The sequence below is a fragment of the Ovis canadensis genome, chromosome 13, assembly GCF_042477335.2.
Source record: "Ovis canadensis isolate MfBH-ARS-UI-01 breed Bighorn chromosome 13, ARS-UI_OviCan_v2, whole genome shotgun sequence".
In the NCBI taxonomy this organism is placed as follows: Eukaryota; Metazoa; Chordata; class Mammalia; order Artiodactyla; family Bovidae; genus Ovis; species Ovis canadensis.
Genome location: NC_091257.1, coordinates 82,747,920 through 82,762,005, shown reverse-complemented (window position 1 = coordinate 82,762,005; position 14,086 = coordinate 82,747,920). Strand labels below are relative to the sequence as shown.

Sequence of the window (14,086 nt, the reverse complement as noted above, 5' to 3'; positions counted from 1 at the left end):
TTCAAGAGGATATGGCCCGCCTCTGGACAAGAGTCCCTGAAAACACAAAGGCAGAAGGGATGAATCAGCATCAAACAAGGTACCTACAATGTGAAGGATGGGTGGATGTGAGACTCTATTAAAATTGCCTCAGTCTCCTTAGGATTTATAAGGAACCCCCGACAAGGGTATCCTGGTGTCCCCCCAGCCCCCGGCTGTCCTAAAACAACTCTCTCAAAACTGGAAGGGAAAAAAGGGGAAATTCTGATAGGGTGCCATTCCCATCAGAGGACAACTTATACCCACACATTTTTTCTCACCTTTGAAAATAAGCATATATACACATAAATACATATACATATAGTACACAGTATAATATACATACACACACTATAATCTCTTACCTAAATGCACAGGAACATTACACTACAGGGTTTTTTGTTTTTTGTTTTGATTTTTCACCTTTTTCGTTTGTTTGCCTTCATTCCCTATCCAAGTAATTTGCTCCCCAGAATAGATAATCCATTTAAACAACCTAACACTTCCTCTTGTACTCTGCTCAATCGTATTAAAATAATTTATATACACGCAAAGCTAGGAACTATATACTTTTTCCTATATCTTTTTCCTATTCACCAGTACCTCACAAATATACTTCTTTCTAATGACAGATTCTTTTTCATGACTATGTACTATTCCATGATATGGCATAATTTATTCAACCAATCTCCTAATAATGTTTTTTTCAGGAGAAAAAAACTAATATATTTACTTCATTTCCCATTTTTTTGTCACTAGGAAGTAATAATGCAAGAAATAGGCTTGCTTATATATCCTTAATCAGTGGCCTTTAAATTTCTACTAGAGAAACTACTGGATCAAAGAGTATATTTATTTTTAACGTTAACAGATCTTGCCAGATCACTTCCCCAAAAGCTGTAATAACTCCCATTCACATTAGGAATGGATGAGAGCTTTTCCATCTTCTCACTCTCAATCTTTTGCCAAGAATCAGACTTACTTATGTATTTATTTATCTGCCAGTTTGGAGGTATGAAATGAAATTTCACTATTCTAGCCAAATATATTTTTATTTTACACCTTCTTGTTTTGAGTCTGCCTTAGATGATTTCTCCCTCCTATCCTCCATATCAGTGCTTTCCAAAAAGTGGGTCATAAAATAAATGTAATAGATAATACTTTTCAATTATATGGAATAGAATATATAATAAAGGCACCATACACAGTAAAGGTAAGCAAAGTTCTATGAAATCCTGTTTCATTTTTTATATATGTGTATGTTCTGGGTCACAATATAAAATACATAAAATATTATTGTGGGTCTAGGTCCAAAAGTTTAAAAACATAACCCTAAAATGTATATGTAGTCTACTAGATTTCCAAGAAAGATAATTTAGTCCTCACATTTAAGTTTTTGCCATCTGGAATTTACTTCTATAAGTGTTACAGGAAAGACCCAATTTTATTTCCTTTAAGATGTATAGTCAGTTGTGTCAACATCATCTATTAAAAACACATCCTTGGGACTTCCCTGGTGGTCCAGTGGTTAAGAATCTGCCTTGAAATGCATGGATATGGGTTTGATCCCTGGTAGGGGACACGACTGAGTGACTTCACGTTCACTTTTCACTTTCATGCATTGGAGAAGGAAATGGCAACCCACCCCAGTGTTCTTGCCTGGAGAATCCCAGGGACGGCAGAGCCTGGTGGGCTGCTGTCTATGGGGTTGCACAGAGTCGGACACAACTGAAGTGACTTAGCAGCAGCAGCAGCAGGGGAACTAAGATCCCACATGGAGTGGGACAACTAAGCCCCTACACTACAACTACTGAGCTCGCATGCTCTGTAGTCTGAGCATACAACTAGAGAGCTCACATGTTGTAGCTACTGAGCCCACACACCACAACTAGAGAGTCCATGCATCGCAACAAAAGATCCTGAATGACGCAACTAAGACCTGATATAGTCAAATAAATACATTAAAAAAAAAACCACACCCTTTCCTACTGACCTGAAATACCAATTTGTCATATATTAAATTCTCATTTATGTAGAAATTTATAAACCTGTTCTGTTCAACTATTTGTCTATCCCTATGCTCATGTTATAATGATTTAAATTCAGTGGCTTTATACAATGTTTTAGTATCTAGAAAGGAAGCTCCCTTTACCTTGACTATTTTTTTCCAAAACTTTCTTAGCTATTCCCAGGCATTTACTGTTTTATATAAAATTTAAGATGATTTTATCCAAATAAAGGAAACAACCTTGCTGAAATTCTAATTGAAACTGCTTATCCACCTTCCCAGTTTCATCTTCTACTGCCACTTTCCCATCCCATCCTCCAAGCAATGGCCCCAAGAACTACTGATGAATGCTCAAACTCAACAAGTTTTTTCACACCCTATTATTACAACTCATGCTGTTCCCCACATCAATGCACCTTATGAAGTCTCTACCCTTCAAGGCACAGTTCAAGTAACCTCTTTGGGAAAACTTTTTTTTTTTGAATCCTCCAATCACCCCTCTACCCCATCTCTGAGTGCCTATTACAGGCTATCCATTTTAAGTGTCAGGTTAGGTTATTCATTAGCTTTGTAAAAATATCTTTTACCACAAGGTGTCAGCCTTTTTTGAGGGGAAACCTCACTTCCTGAATCTTTGAGAAGTCCTTGGCACACAGTGCATACTGAATGTTTTAGAATGCCAAGGTTTACCAAAGGGGAAAAGAAAGATGTTAGAAGCTGTTCCCTTTATGCCCCTGAAGGAAGTCCAAACAAAAAATTGAAAATGTCCATTCGCTTTAAGGTATTTATTAGTTTAAAAAAAAAGTAGTTGGAAGGTTTTCAAATATTTAAGGAATATTTAAGTAATATTTAATGTCCATTCCAGGCAATACATTATTGGAGGGGGAAAAGTGTTTTAAGGAAAAAAAAAGACAAGCTAGCTCTCAAACTCCACTGTACACATAAGAATAGCCCCTCTAGTTTAAAATGCAGATTCCAAAACTCTATCCCTAAAAAGCTTGATTCTGTAGATCTGGGTTAGGGCCTGGGAATTTGTTTTTAAGAAACAGCTACCACCCTTCTCAATTCTGAAGTATAGACAGGAGTATCTTTCTTGAAAAAACACTCTGGAAGACCTGTCAAACAGGACTAATAGCTCTTAAATTTTTCTTAAAATTTTTAATTTTAAAATTAAAATTAAATTTTAAAAATTAAAATTTAAATTTAAATCTTTAAAATTTTTTAATTTTCTTAAGATTTTTAATTCTTCAAATTTATTAATGTTTAAAAGATTACATGGAAGAAAATGAAATAAATACTTAAAAATGCTTATCACATTTCAAGAAACATGTAAGGTAGACGGGAATAGAAAAGATACAATGAAAAGGTTGAATTAAAATATTTAAATGCATGTAATATCAATAGAAAAATACAGATGCTAACTTTCAATAAAATACATAAAAGACAAAAACATTAAGACAAAGATATACATTGTAATTACAACTGTCCCTTGGTATCCACAGGGTACTGGTTCGAGGACCCTCCGACAATATTAAAATCACAAACAACCAGGTCTCTTACATAAAGTAATTACATATAATCTATGCACATCTTCCCATTTACTTTAACACATCTCCAGATTATTTATAATAAATACCTCATACAGTGAAAATACTATGTAAATAGTTGTAAATACAAGAGAAATGCCATATAAAAAGCTGCCTACACACGGTAAATTCAAGTTTTTCTTTCTGGAACTTTCTGAAAATTTTTTTCCTAAATATTCTGAATTCATGGTTGGCTGAAGCTGCAGATTCAGGACCACCAACAGAGGGCTAACTGCACAGGCAAGTTAAATAAAACTATGAAGAGAAAATAAACATTGCAAACAAATAAGCAAATCAAAAAGTAAAGCAACTAAAGGTATCCTTTTGTACCTATTAAACTAGCAAAATGTGTGATAAAACCACTAGGAGGTAAGGCCAATGGGACACATTTCAAGAGTTTAAGGGAAAGAGTTTCAATTAAAAAAATGACTACCCGCCCCCCCCCGCCACCTCCCAGAGGGTATCTGGGAAACATTAAGTGCACTTCTGGTTAACATTATGATCAGGGCATGCTACCGGTTATTTACAGACAGATCCAGGTTATTTATGGGCAGGTCTTCTTATAATACAGAAGATAGTCCTGCACAAGGAATAATTATGCTACAATTACGCTACATTTTACCTAACTTTCTAATGTCTGCGAGAAAATCATTGTGTTTTCAATGGTCTAAGCCTAAAAATCTAACTTTTACTCATATATACAAAATATTTTGTGGTGTTTTAATATACATCAGATTTTCCAGTAATGCAATTAACCCTGCAAACTGAGGAAAAATTCAAGTTTTTCATGTTCAAAACCTTACTATACCAAGAACTGTTCACCATTTCAGAACAATCACATCACCAAAGGCCATAGCATTTGTGGTATCTGAGTTGCTAATACCACACACTGCTTTCAGGAATACAATCACAAGAATTTCGTACGTACTTAGCCCTTATTTCAAAATGTCAAATATGAGGTGCCATATTACTGTCTTACTTCTCAATTTATAAGCAGACACAAGCATCTGACCACTTTATATGTCCTCTAGTATAGCTGGACCTGAGCATTCTTACCAAAATACCAATTTTATTGGAAGGATAGTAACTCATGGTTTTAATTTGTTACTGTTAGTTTCACAGTTTTTTAAATTTCTGTGTTGTTAGGTTATATATTATGCATTAATTTCAACATAGTGAAGCAGTCATTAACAAATATTAGATCTGGGAAGGATGAAAACCTCCAGTCTAGGAAACGAAACACAGTAAATTGTGAAGCAGGTAGGGTGGGCACTGTGGCTAACTAGAGAATTAAAGCTCTCTTTAACGGCACAGTCACTACTCAGCCTTAACCAACTATTACCCTTAAAAAATGCAGACCCAATTTTTCAAGAGACACAGAGAAAATTTGAGCTTTTCTGTTAAGTCTACTCTTTAAATGTTTTCAGCTGACTCAAGTGTAAAAAGCAAAACAAAACAGGATGCAAGCTAAAAAGAACCCGTGGGTCAATTTATGACCGATCAAAGATAAGAGCATATGCTAGTTTTTATAACCAAATTAGCATGATCCTTGTGGAAGGAAGATAGGGAGGCGTACATTAAGAATGAGCCATTGCCGCCCTGGAAGTTACCCTAACCCATCTCTGCCCCAGGGTCTGGGGTTATAATCTATCTGTGGAGGTCCTATAACATCATTTTGTCTCATGTTTGCTGCCATTGCTGCTACTGCTGCTGCTAAGTCACTTCAGTCGTGTCCGACTCTGTGTGACCCCCATAGATGGCAGCCCACTAGGCTCCTCTGTCCCTGGGATTCTCCAGGCAAGAATACTGGAGTGGGTTGCCATTTCCTTCTCCAATACATGAAAGTGAAAAGTGAAAGTGAAGTCACTCAGTCATGCCCGACTCTTAGCGACCCCATGGACTGCAGCCTACCAGGCTCCTCTGTCCATGGGATTTTCCAGGCAAGAGTACTGGAGTGGGGTGCCATTGCCTTCTCCGTTGCTGCCATTAGGGGAGGAAAAAAGATGAGGGTCGAGTGTAACATGGCAGATTTGGCAGGGTAAGTCCTGCTGGGCTCAGTTTTGTCAGTGGTCAGCCTACTCTCAAACACACAAAGAAGAACCTCCTCTTGCTGGACCGCTCAGGCTGTCCAAACACCAAACCCAGAGATCTCAGAGAACATCAACAGTTTTAGGAACCAGAAGTACTCCATAGTCTAGGGCCTCCTGGACAGGGATGTTCATATCAGCATCAACCTCTCAGGAGTCAAAAATCCTGTTGGGCCTTGACTGCCTAGTTCACTCACCATGGAACCGTTTCCAGTTCTATCCTGTCACTAAATGGACACATTTGTAAGGCACCTCAGGCTGATGCCAATTTTCTAACCATTCACCCAAGAATAGCACGAATGTTTTGCCGATACATAGTAGGAGACATAGTAATGTCAGGTGCTTTGATGCAGTAATATTAATATCGCTTAATTTATCCTCATGAAACAATTCAACAGAGAAATGCACTAGACATTCACTGTTGTACTGCACCTAAGATGGGGAAGTGAGCATAATTTAACTGTCCATCAATAATGGAATACCTTCATAATTAGGGCATATTAACTCTATATACTATAATGTAGCCATTAAACACAGAGATGAGAAGCATGAAAACAAATAGGAGACTGGTTAAAAGTCAGGACTCTGGAACTAAGCTTCTTATATTCAAACCCAGCTCCACCACCTGCAAGCTAAGAAATCTTACAAAAGTTACTCTACCTCTGCATCTGAGCACCTTCATCTGTAAAATGCGAATAATAGTAGGATAACGGCCCACTTTAGAGTCGTGGTGATTAGAGAATCAAGACATGTAAGATGTTTGGAACATGTATGGGGGGATGTATATATCACGATTACAACTAGAAAAACATTCATGACTGAAAATTAGACGGATCACAGAAAAAATGAGTAGTTTTAGCTGCGTAGTAGAACTGCTGTACAGTTTGATGATGAATAAGTTCTTATCAATAGCATGAATGCGTGCTAAGTCATTTCAGTCATGTCTAACTCTTTGTGACCCTATGGACTGTAGTCCGCCAGCCTCCTCTGTCCATGGGATTTCCAGGCAAGAAAACTGGAGTGGGTTGCCATGCCCTCCTCCAGGGGATCTTCCTCAATCAGGGATCAAACCATGGTGTCTTGCATCTCCTGCACTGGCAGGTGGGTTCTTTACCACTAGTGCCAAACCTGGGAAGCCCCTAATTAATAACTCTTCATGTCATAAAGGCAGAGAACCAAAGAACTGATGCTTTCAAACAGTGGTGCTGGAGAAGACTCTTGAAAGTCCCTTGGAGAGCAAGGCGATCAAACCAGTCAATCCTAAAGGAAGGAAATCAATTCTGAATACTTATTGGAAGGACTGATGCTGAAGCAGAAGCTCCAATCCTTTGGCCACCTGATGCAAAGAGCTGACTCACTGGAAAAGACCCTGATGCTAGGAAAGACTGAAGGCAGAAGAGGGCGACAGAGGATGAGATGGTTGGATGGCATCACCGATTCAATGGACATGAACTTGGGCAAACTCCATGAGATGGTGAGGGACAGGGAGGCCTGGTGTGCTGTAGTCCATGGGGTGGCAGAGTCAGATATGACTTGGTGACTGAACAACAACATGTCAAAGAATTGCTAAGTATATATGGGTAGACTTCACCATACACACAAACATTCAGACACTGGCATCAAGTTGATTTATTCAATAGACAGTTATTAACCATCTATTCCAGTCCATTCTAAAGGAGATCAGTCCTGGGTGTTCTTTGGAAGGACTGATGCTAAAGCTGAAACTCCAAAACTTTGGCCACCTCACGTGAAGAGTTGACTCATTGGAAAAGACTCTGATGCTGGGAGGGATTAGGGGCAGGAGAGAAGGGGACGACAGGGGATGAGATGGCTGGATGGCATCACTGACTTGATGGACATGAGTTTGAGTGAACTCCGGGAGTTGGTGATGGACAGGGAGGGCTGGCATGCTGCAATTCATGGGGTGGCAAAGAGTTGGACACGACTGAGCGACTGAACTATCTATTACGTACAATGCAGTAGATCAGGAAGGAAACAGATTACCAAGACTTGGTTGCTATTTCAATAAGTTTATAGTCTAATCGAGGTTAAAAAATATATAAATAAATTCAAAAATTCAAGTTCTGAACACCTTAAAAAAAAAAAAGAAAAGCTATAGGCAAGATATTATCTAAGTTTAGAGGACAAAAGACTTTTGGATGAAAGAAAGGCTGAACTGGAAAACAAAAGGATACAATCAGGGAAGACTATAGGATATAGGGCATATGAATTGGGTACTGAAGGAAGATTATAAATTTTAACAAGAGATAAGAAAATGGAGTGGATAAGAGAATACAAGGGTCAGCTAATATATAAAAGGAAGGACACTCATGGAAGGACACTTCCATAAGTTCATTATAATAATGATAATGATAATTAATAATTATGAAAGCCTATGAATACTAGGACTGGAGATCTGAAATTAACGTAGTAAAAACTGGGGGCAGAGATGAGAAAAAGGTTAACTTTATCACAGGAATAACACAACAGGAACTGAATTCCTATTAAGGAAATTTGATGGAAGTGTTCAACACAGGCTGAGGGGACAGCAGAAAAGCAGACTCCAGTGTGTCTGATACACTGAGGAGGGGAAGGGCAGGAAGGATGGGAACATGGCTGGGAGGGTTGGGCACTGTGGTGAAATAGGAAAACATAACTGAAGTCAGATGGTTGAGAGCTTTGACTGCTGTGTTAAGGATCTTATGAGTCTCCTTCCCAGCTATCAGGGCTGTCGGCTATCAATTTGAGCTGCTAACAGCAAAGTCTCCACTTTCAACACTCCAGAAGTAAATGTGATATTGAATTGAAAGTCACTCAGTCGTGTCCGACTCTTTGCGACCCCATGGAGTATACAGTCCATAGAATTCTCCAGGCCAGAATACTTGAGTGGGTAGCTGTTCCCTTCTTGAGGGGATCTTTCCAACCCAGGGATCGAACCCAGGTCTCCCACATTGCAGGCAGATTCTTTCCCAGCTGAAGAACAAGGGAAGCCCAAGAATACTGGAGTGGGTAGCCTATCCCTTCTCCAGTGGATCTTCCCAACCCAGGAACCGAACCAGGGTCTCCTGCATCGCAGGTGGATTTTTTACCAGATAGAAGGAAGGCAAAAATGACAGTGTTCCCCTAAAGATCACTTAATATCCTTGCCAACTCTACACATTTCCACTTTCTAGGTAATCTCTGGATGTTTCTAATGTCAGGTCATTGTGTGCTAGGTAACAGCTTATGGCTTCTAAGTACTACCACAGAGTAACATGAAGGTCTGGTCTAATTGACAAATTACCAAAATGATCAATATGGTGGTAGACACACTAAGACCACAGTCTGGCACTAATTACATCAATTGATTCAGCCAATATTTATTACATGCCTTCTATACACTAAGCACGGGGAATATCATCATGAATAAACATCATTCTTGTTCCTAAGGAGCTTCAAATCTAATTACAGAAAACAATTTTTCTTAACCTTGTAAAATACATTCATACATCAGTTATTTCACTGAACAAACATTTATTAAACACCTGCTATGTGTCAGATATTGTCCTAACATGTAGGGAGGCAAATATGAATATGACACAATGGCTGCCCAAGAAAAAGTTTCATAGTGAAGAAGAGAAACCCATGATGAATAAATCCATGATACAGTAGCATTCAACATGACAACTAAGTGATGATTTATGAAGGGAACATCCTACAACAAAAAAAACTACTACAGATCCTGCTGGATAACAATGCAGCTGGATACAATTGACCATTTTCAAACAGTTCTCACGTTACTTCACTTTAGTTCCATAACAAGCCTAACAAGTTAAGGAAGACAGATGTCACTAGCCACTACGACTTGCTCATGGTCACATCAAGCAACAGGTGAGCTGGGATAAGAAATTCCACCTCTTGCCGCGAAGTCCAGTGATCCTTCTTTTGTTCAGACTCCACACCTCACCATATGACCTTGGACAAGTCACTTGGCATTTCTTTGTCATAGTTTCCTCACCTGTAAAACAGGGAGAACACCTGCAGTACCTAGCTACACTGACTCGGGAGAAGTATCAAACAAAGCAATGTCAGTCAACATACTCTGAGTAGTACAAATTCAAGATAGACACTATCAGGCATGCTTTGTTTCTCCAAGGAAAAATAGGGTATAGGGTGCCAAAACACTGGATAAATGAACTGAGTAAATAAATGCTGGATTTTAAGGCACATACATATGTTCAAAGTCACGCAGAGAAGTTTTGTAACTAACAAAGACAAAAAGAACATATTTCCTATTTCTGTTGTAGTCCTATTGACCCCCATGGCAAATATCAATCAACCTTGGCCAAAAAGGAATGTATTCACCTGTGCACCAGATTCTAACTGTTAGGGATCCTATAAAATGCCTGAATTACCCGAAAGAGACAAGTTCTGCCTGCATTCCTTCTAAAAAGTGAAAACAGGTAGTTTTTGCTAGCCTACCCCCCCACCACCACAAAAGAATACTCTGCCTGTCCCCACCACCACAGTGCTCATGCTCATCTTTTATGCCTCACACTTGCTCTAATACAGTAACCATAGCTACATGTTACTTAAATTTGAATTAAATTACAAATTCAGCTCAGTTACACTAGTTACATTTCACATATCACATGTGGCTAATGGCTACCATATTGACAGTGCAGATATAGAACAGTTCCAGAAATTTCTATTTGGCAAAGCTGCCTTAGATACTACACTTTTATGACAACCCTTATTAGACTATAGATTCCTGAAGAAAAGGAGCTGTGTCTTATTTATCGTAACATCCTCAATTTATACAGCAAAGTACATGTGATATGATGAAAAGCACTCACTATTCATCTAACTTAGTATCTCAAACATAGCACACTACTCTGTCCACTTCCCCTATCCCCAGCACACACACACACACACACGAAACAAGAAATCCTCTCATGAGAGGTGTGAGGGTGGAAGGGGATGCTGCGTCCAGAGCAAGGAGACCTGCATTCTAGCCTTGGATGTGCTACAGCCAACCATGCAGTCCTGAGCAAGTTACCTGCTTTCTTCATCTATAAAAACTTAAACTCCATGTACCTTAATTCTAAAACTCTTAATCAGCTTGCACCGAAGAAAATAATGTATTCTATCTGAAACAAACCTGAAAGGTCTTTACAGATGTCAGGCAACACATCTACTAACACCGATGGGTACCTCATATTTAAAAGAATCATTTTTAGTCCTCAGGCTCTCATGATTAGTCACTTTTGGTCTTTAACTGAATCTGTGTAGTTTTTCACCTTTTCTTGGGGGATCAACTAGAGACTTAAACCCGAGGCTTAAAGATTGAGTTTCTTCCATGTGCTGAGGCCAGAATGGGATAGTCTGCCATATCTGATCAGAGAAACAAGGGCAAGTTTCTTGAGTATCTGAATTTAACACAAATTATTCCATCAGTTTCTACATTAGCCTTAGCCTAAAATTTGAGAAAATAATACAAAACTGAACCAAGAAAATCTTTCTATAATAATCTGTATAATGTAAAAAGTGCCATTACATGAAATGTGCTTTTTATTCAGTCCATATACTTCACCATATTTAACTGCAATTAAAAAAATCTTTATTGTCAAAAAACCTCTTTATAATTACCTTCACACACATACTCACTTTTATAAACCTTACATGGTTTTAAGACTAGCCAAGAACAAATATAATCTGAATTACCAGCTTGCCTTCCTTTATAATTTGTAAATATGTTGGACAATAGCAGTTCAGGGATACTGTAATAAATATATACTAACTTTATCAATTCTTCTGACATCAAAGTTTTAATCTTTGTTAAGTATTTCTTAAATTCTCCCTCCCGGTAATAGGATGAACTACCAACAGCACTTCCATCTATTAGTATTTACCAAGTGCCAACAAGATAGTAACGTTTTAAAGTATTAAGTTGCTCAGTGGTGCCCAACTCTTTGTGAACCCATGGGATGTAGCCTGTCAGACTCCTCTATCCATGGGATTTCCCAGGCAAGAATATTAGAGTGGGTAGCCATTCCCTTCTCCAGGGGATCTTCTCGACCCAGGGATCGAACCCGGGTCTCCTGCATTGCAGGTGGCTCTTTACCCTCTGAGCCACCAACGAAGCCCAGTTACACTGAGTGGATGATAACTAAACACTACTTTGGACAGCATAGTGTTCAGCAGGGAACACAGACAAAGGTCTAAGAGCAATAAAAAGGTTTCCACTACAGAACTGATTGTATCTGCTTGTGATAAAACTAGATATTAAAAATCAACCAATGTTGACTGCACATAGTCCTTTTGAGTGTGTCACTAAATGCTAAGTGTGCAACTTAGTGCAATTCGAGTGCTAAGAATGCAAAGTGTTTATTCAACTTGGGGAAATTAATTAACCTAACTAGAGTATTTTCAAGCAAAAAAAGAGCAAAACTCTGTAGACTAAGAACTACCAAACACCTTTTGCAAAAATGGAAATAGAGAAGGATCTGTTTGCCGCATGCAATATGTGGCATAAAAGGGACTCAAACATTCCATTCAGTAAAACCTCTGTGAGTCTGTATGCCAAAGCACTGGGAGGAATACAGAGATGAGAAAAGATGGTTCAAGTCGCTCACAATCTTAGCAGAAGAAAGAGAAATATGGCACAGAACGATCACTGGTAAGTTTCATTAGGATCATGCTAAGGAGCAGATAGGAAAGACCCAAGGTTGTTGGGAGTGAGGGGATGGAAGGGAAGGGTCACAGAGAGGCATCCTGAAGGTTAAAACCTCTGGGCGTTATGCAGCCAAAGATAGGAAGAAAAGGCTCCGTGCACGTGTGTAAGAAAGAGCAGAAGTGTGTGTTTGGGTGGCACAGGGAGAAACCAAAGAGGACAGTCTAGGCAAAGAACAACATATGCAAACAAGACCCTGAGATCAGAGACACTATATCCATGAGTACTGTGTATCTAGGAAAATTGCAAGGCAACAGTTTCACATGAGATGCACGCACTTTACAAGGTCCAGCTGACTCGGAAATCCTGCACAGAAAGTTACTTTCCACCCCCAGTAGACTTTCACAAGGTGCAATGAGCCTAATGAAAAGATTATGTGCGGGTGGAACCAGAGTTTTAAAAAAAAAAACAAGTCCCATAAGATTCTCCTACATACTTAAACTGGAGAAACACTGAAACGTTTTCTTGAGATGCAAAATTATCTAGCAGTTCACAAACTTTGCTGCACACTGAATTCATGGGGGGGATCTTTGAGAAAAACTGTCTGGTGTCGTCCCCGCCCCCCGCCCCCCAGCTCCCCTCCCAGACACGCTGATTTAATTGGCCTGGCTCTGTTACCTGCGCATCAGACATCTTTAAAAGATGTTCCAGGTCATTTTTACGTGCAGCGAAGTTGGAGAGCCACTGACCTAATAGTTAAGAACTTGGATCTGGAGTCAAATTTACAGCTCTGTGACCTTGGGCATAGACGTCATCTAACCATTAAGGGCCTCAGTTGCCTGATCAGGAAGATGGGGATAATCATCTTCCCATAGCGGGTTGTTGTGAAGTTGGATGGGGTGAACGTAATGGCCTGGCACAACGCCCGGCGTATAGTAAGCGCTAAACAAGGGTTGGTTGTTCATCTTCATTATTAACTCTTCCTCCTCTAGAGTCACCGTGCAATGGGCAGCATCGTTCCCACTGGGCGGCAGCCACTCGGCCAACCTTGCTGCTGGACCAGATTCTTCGCCGGAGTTGTCTAGCTCCGCTCCAGACCCGCCCCCTCCCCCAGGCTACCAGGAAAGCGCTTCTCCTGGCCAGGGCAGCTCTCAAGGACCACCCCGGGTTTGAGCAGACCCGACAGAGGCCACCGACTCCAGGGCCAAGCTCCCCCAGACCCCGTGTCCCCCCCCCCCCCAAAATGAGATGCGCTTCCGAAGGCCGGGCCCTTAGAGCCTCCGGGGCCGAGAAACAAGGCTTAGCCATCCTTGGACCAACCTGAGGGGAGAAGAGGGGAGGGTCTGGCCCAGACCTGAAGGCCCGCCCGGTTACCTGAGGCGACGGGCGGGGCCCGCATCGCTGGGGTGGGCGCCGCCGCCGGCCGCACTCGGCCTTCCGCCTCACGCCACCCGCGCCATAGGACCGGCGCTTTCGCTGCCCTGGCCGGCTGTCCTCAGGCGGTCGTTCTGTCCACCCGTCAGCGACTCTCCCACGGCGCCCGGGGACGACGAAGGCCAGTCGGGCCGGCCGGCTGGGATCTGCTCAGGCAACTTCCGACTGCCAGGGGCGGCAGCGTCAAATAGCTCCCCGAGCCGACTGGGCCACTGCGCGTGCGCAGCGCGCCTGATCAGAGACTTGTGCGGGTCCCAGACGGCGGCGTCAAATAATTCCCAAGACACGGAGCCGGAAGCTG

The 14,086-nt window shown here is 40.7% G+C and overlaps 1 protein-coding gene across 9 annotated transcripts in view; it reads right to left on the bottom strand.

The window, feature by feature from the left end:
* Positions 1-14,040, bottom strand: part of RALGAPB (Ral GTPase activating protein non-catalytic subunit beta) — a 93,331-nt gene extending 79,291 nt beyond the window's left edge. For all 9 annotated transcript variants that reach the window (XR_011248014.1, XM_069546965.1, XM_069546959.1 and 6 more), the window contains exon 1: positions 13,726-14,040. The gene's annotated coding sequence lies outside the window, so the exon portion shown is untranslated. The remainder of the gene's footprint in view (positions 1-13,725) is intronic.
* Positions 14,041-14,086: the final 46 nt, after the last annotated feature.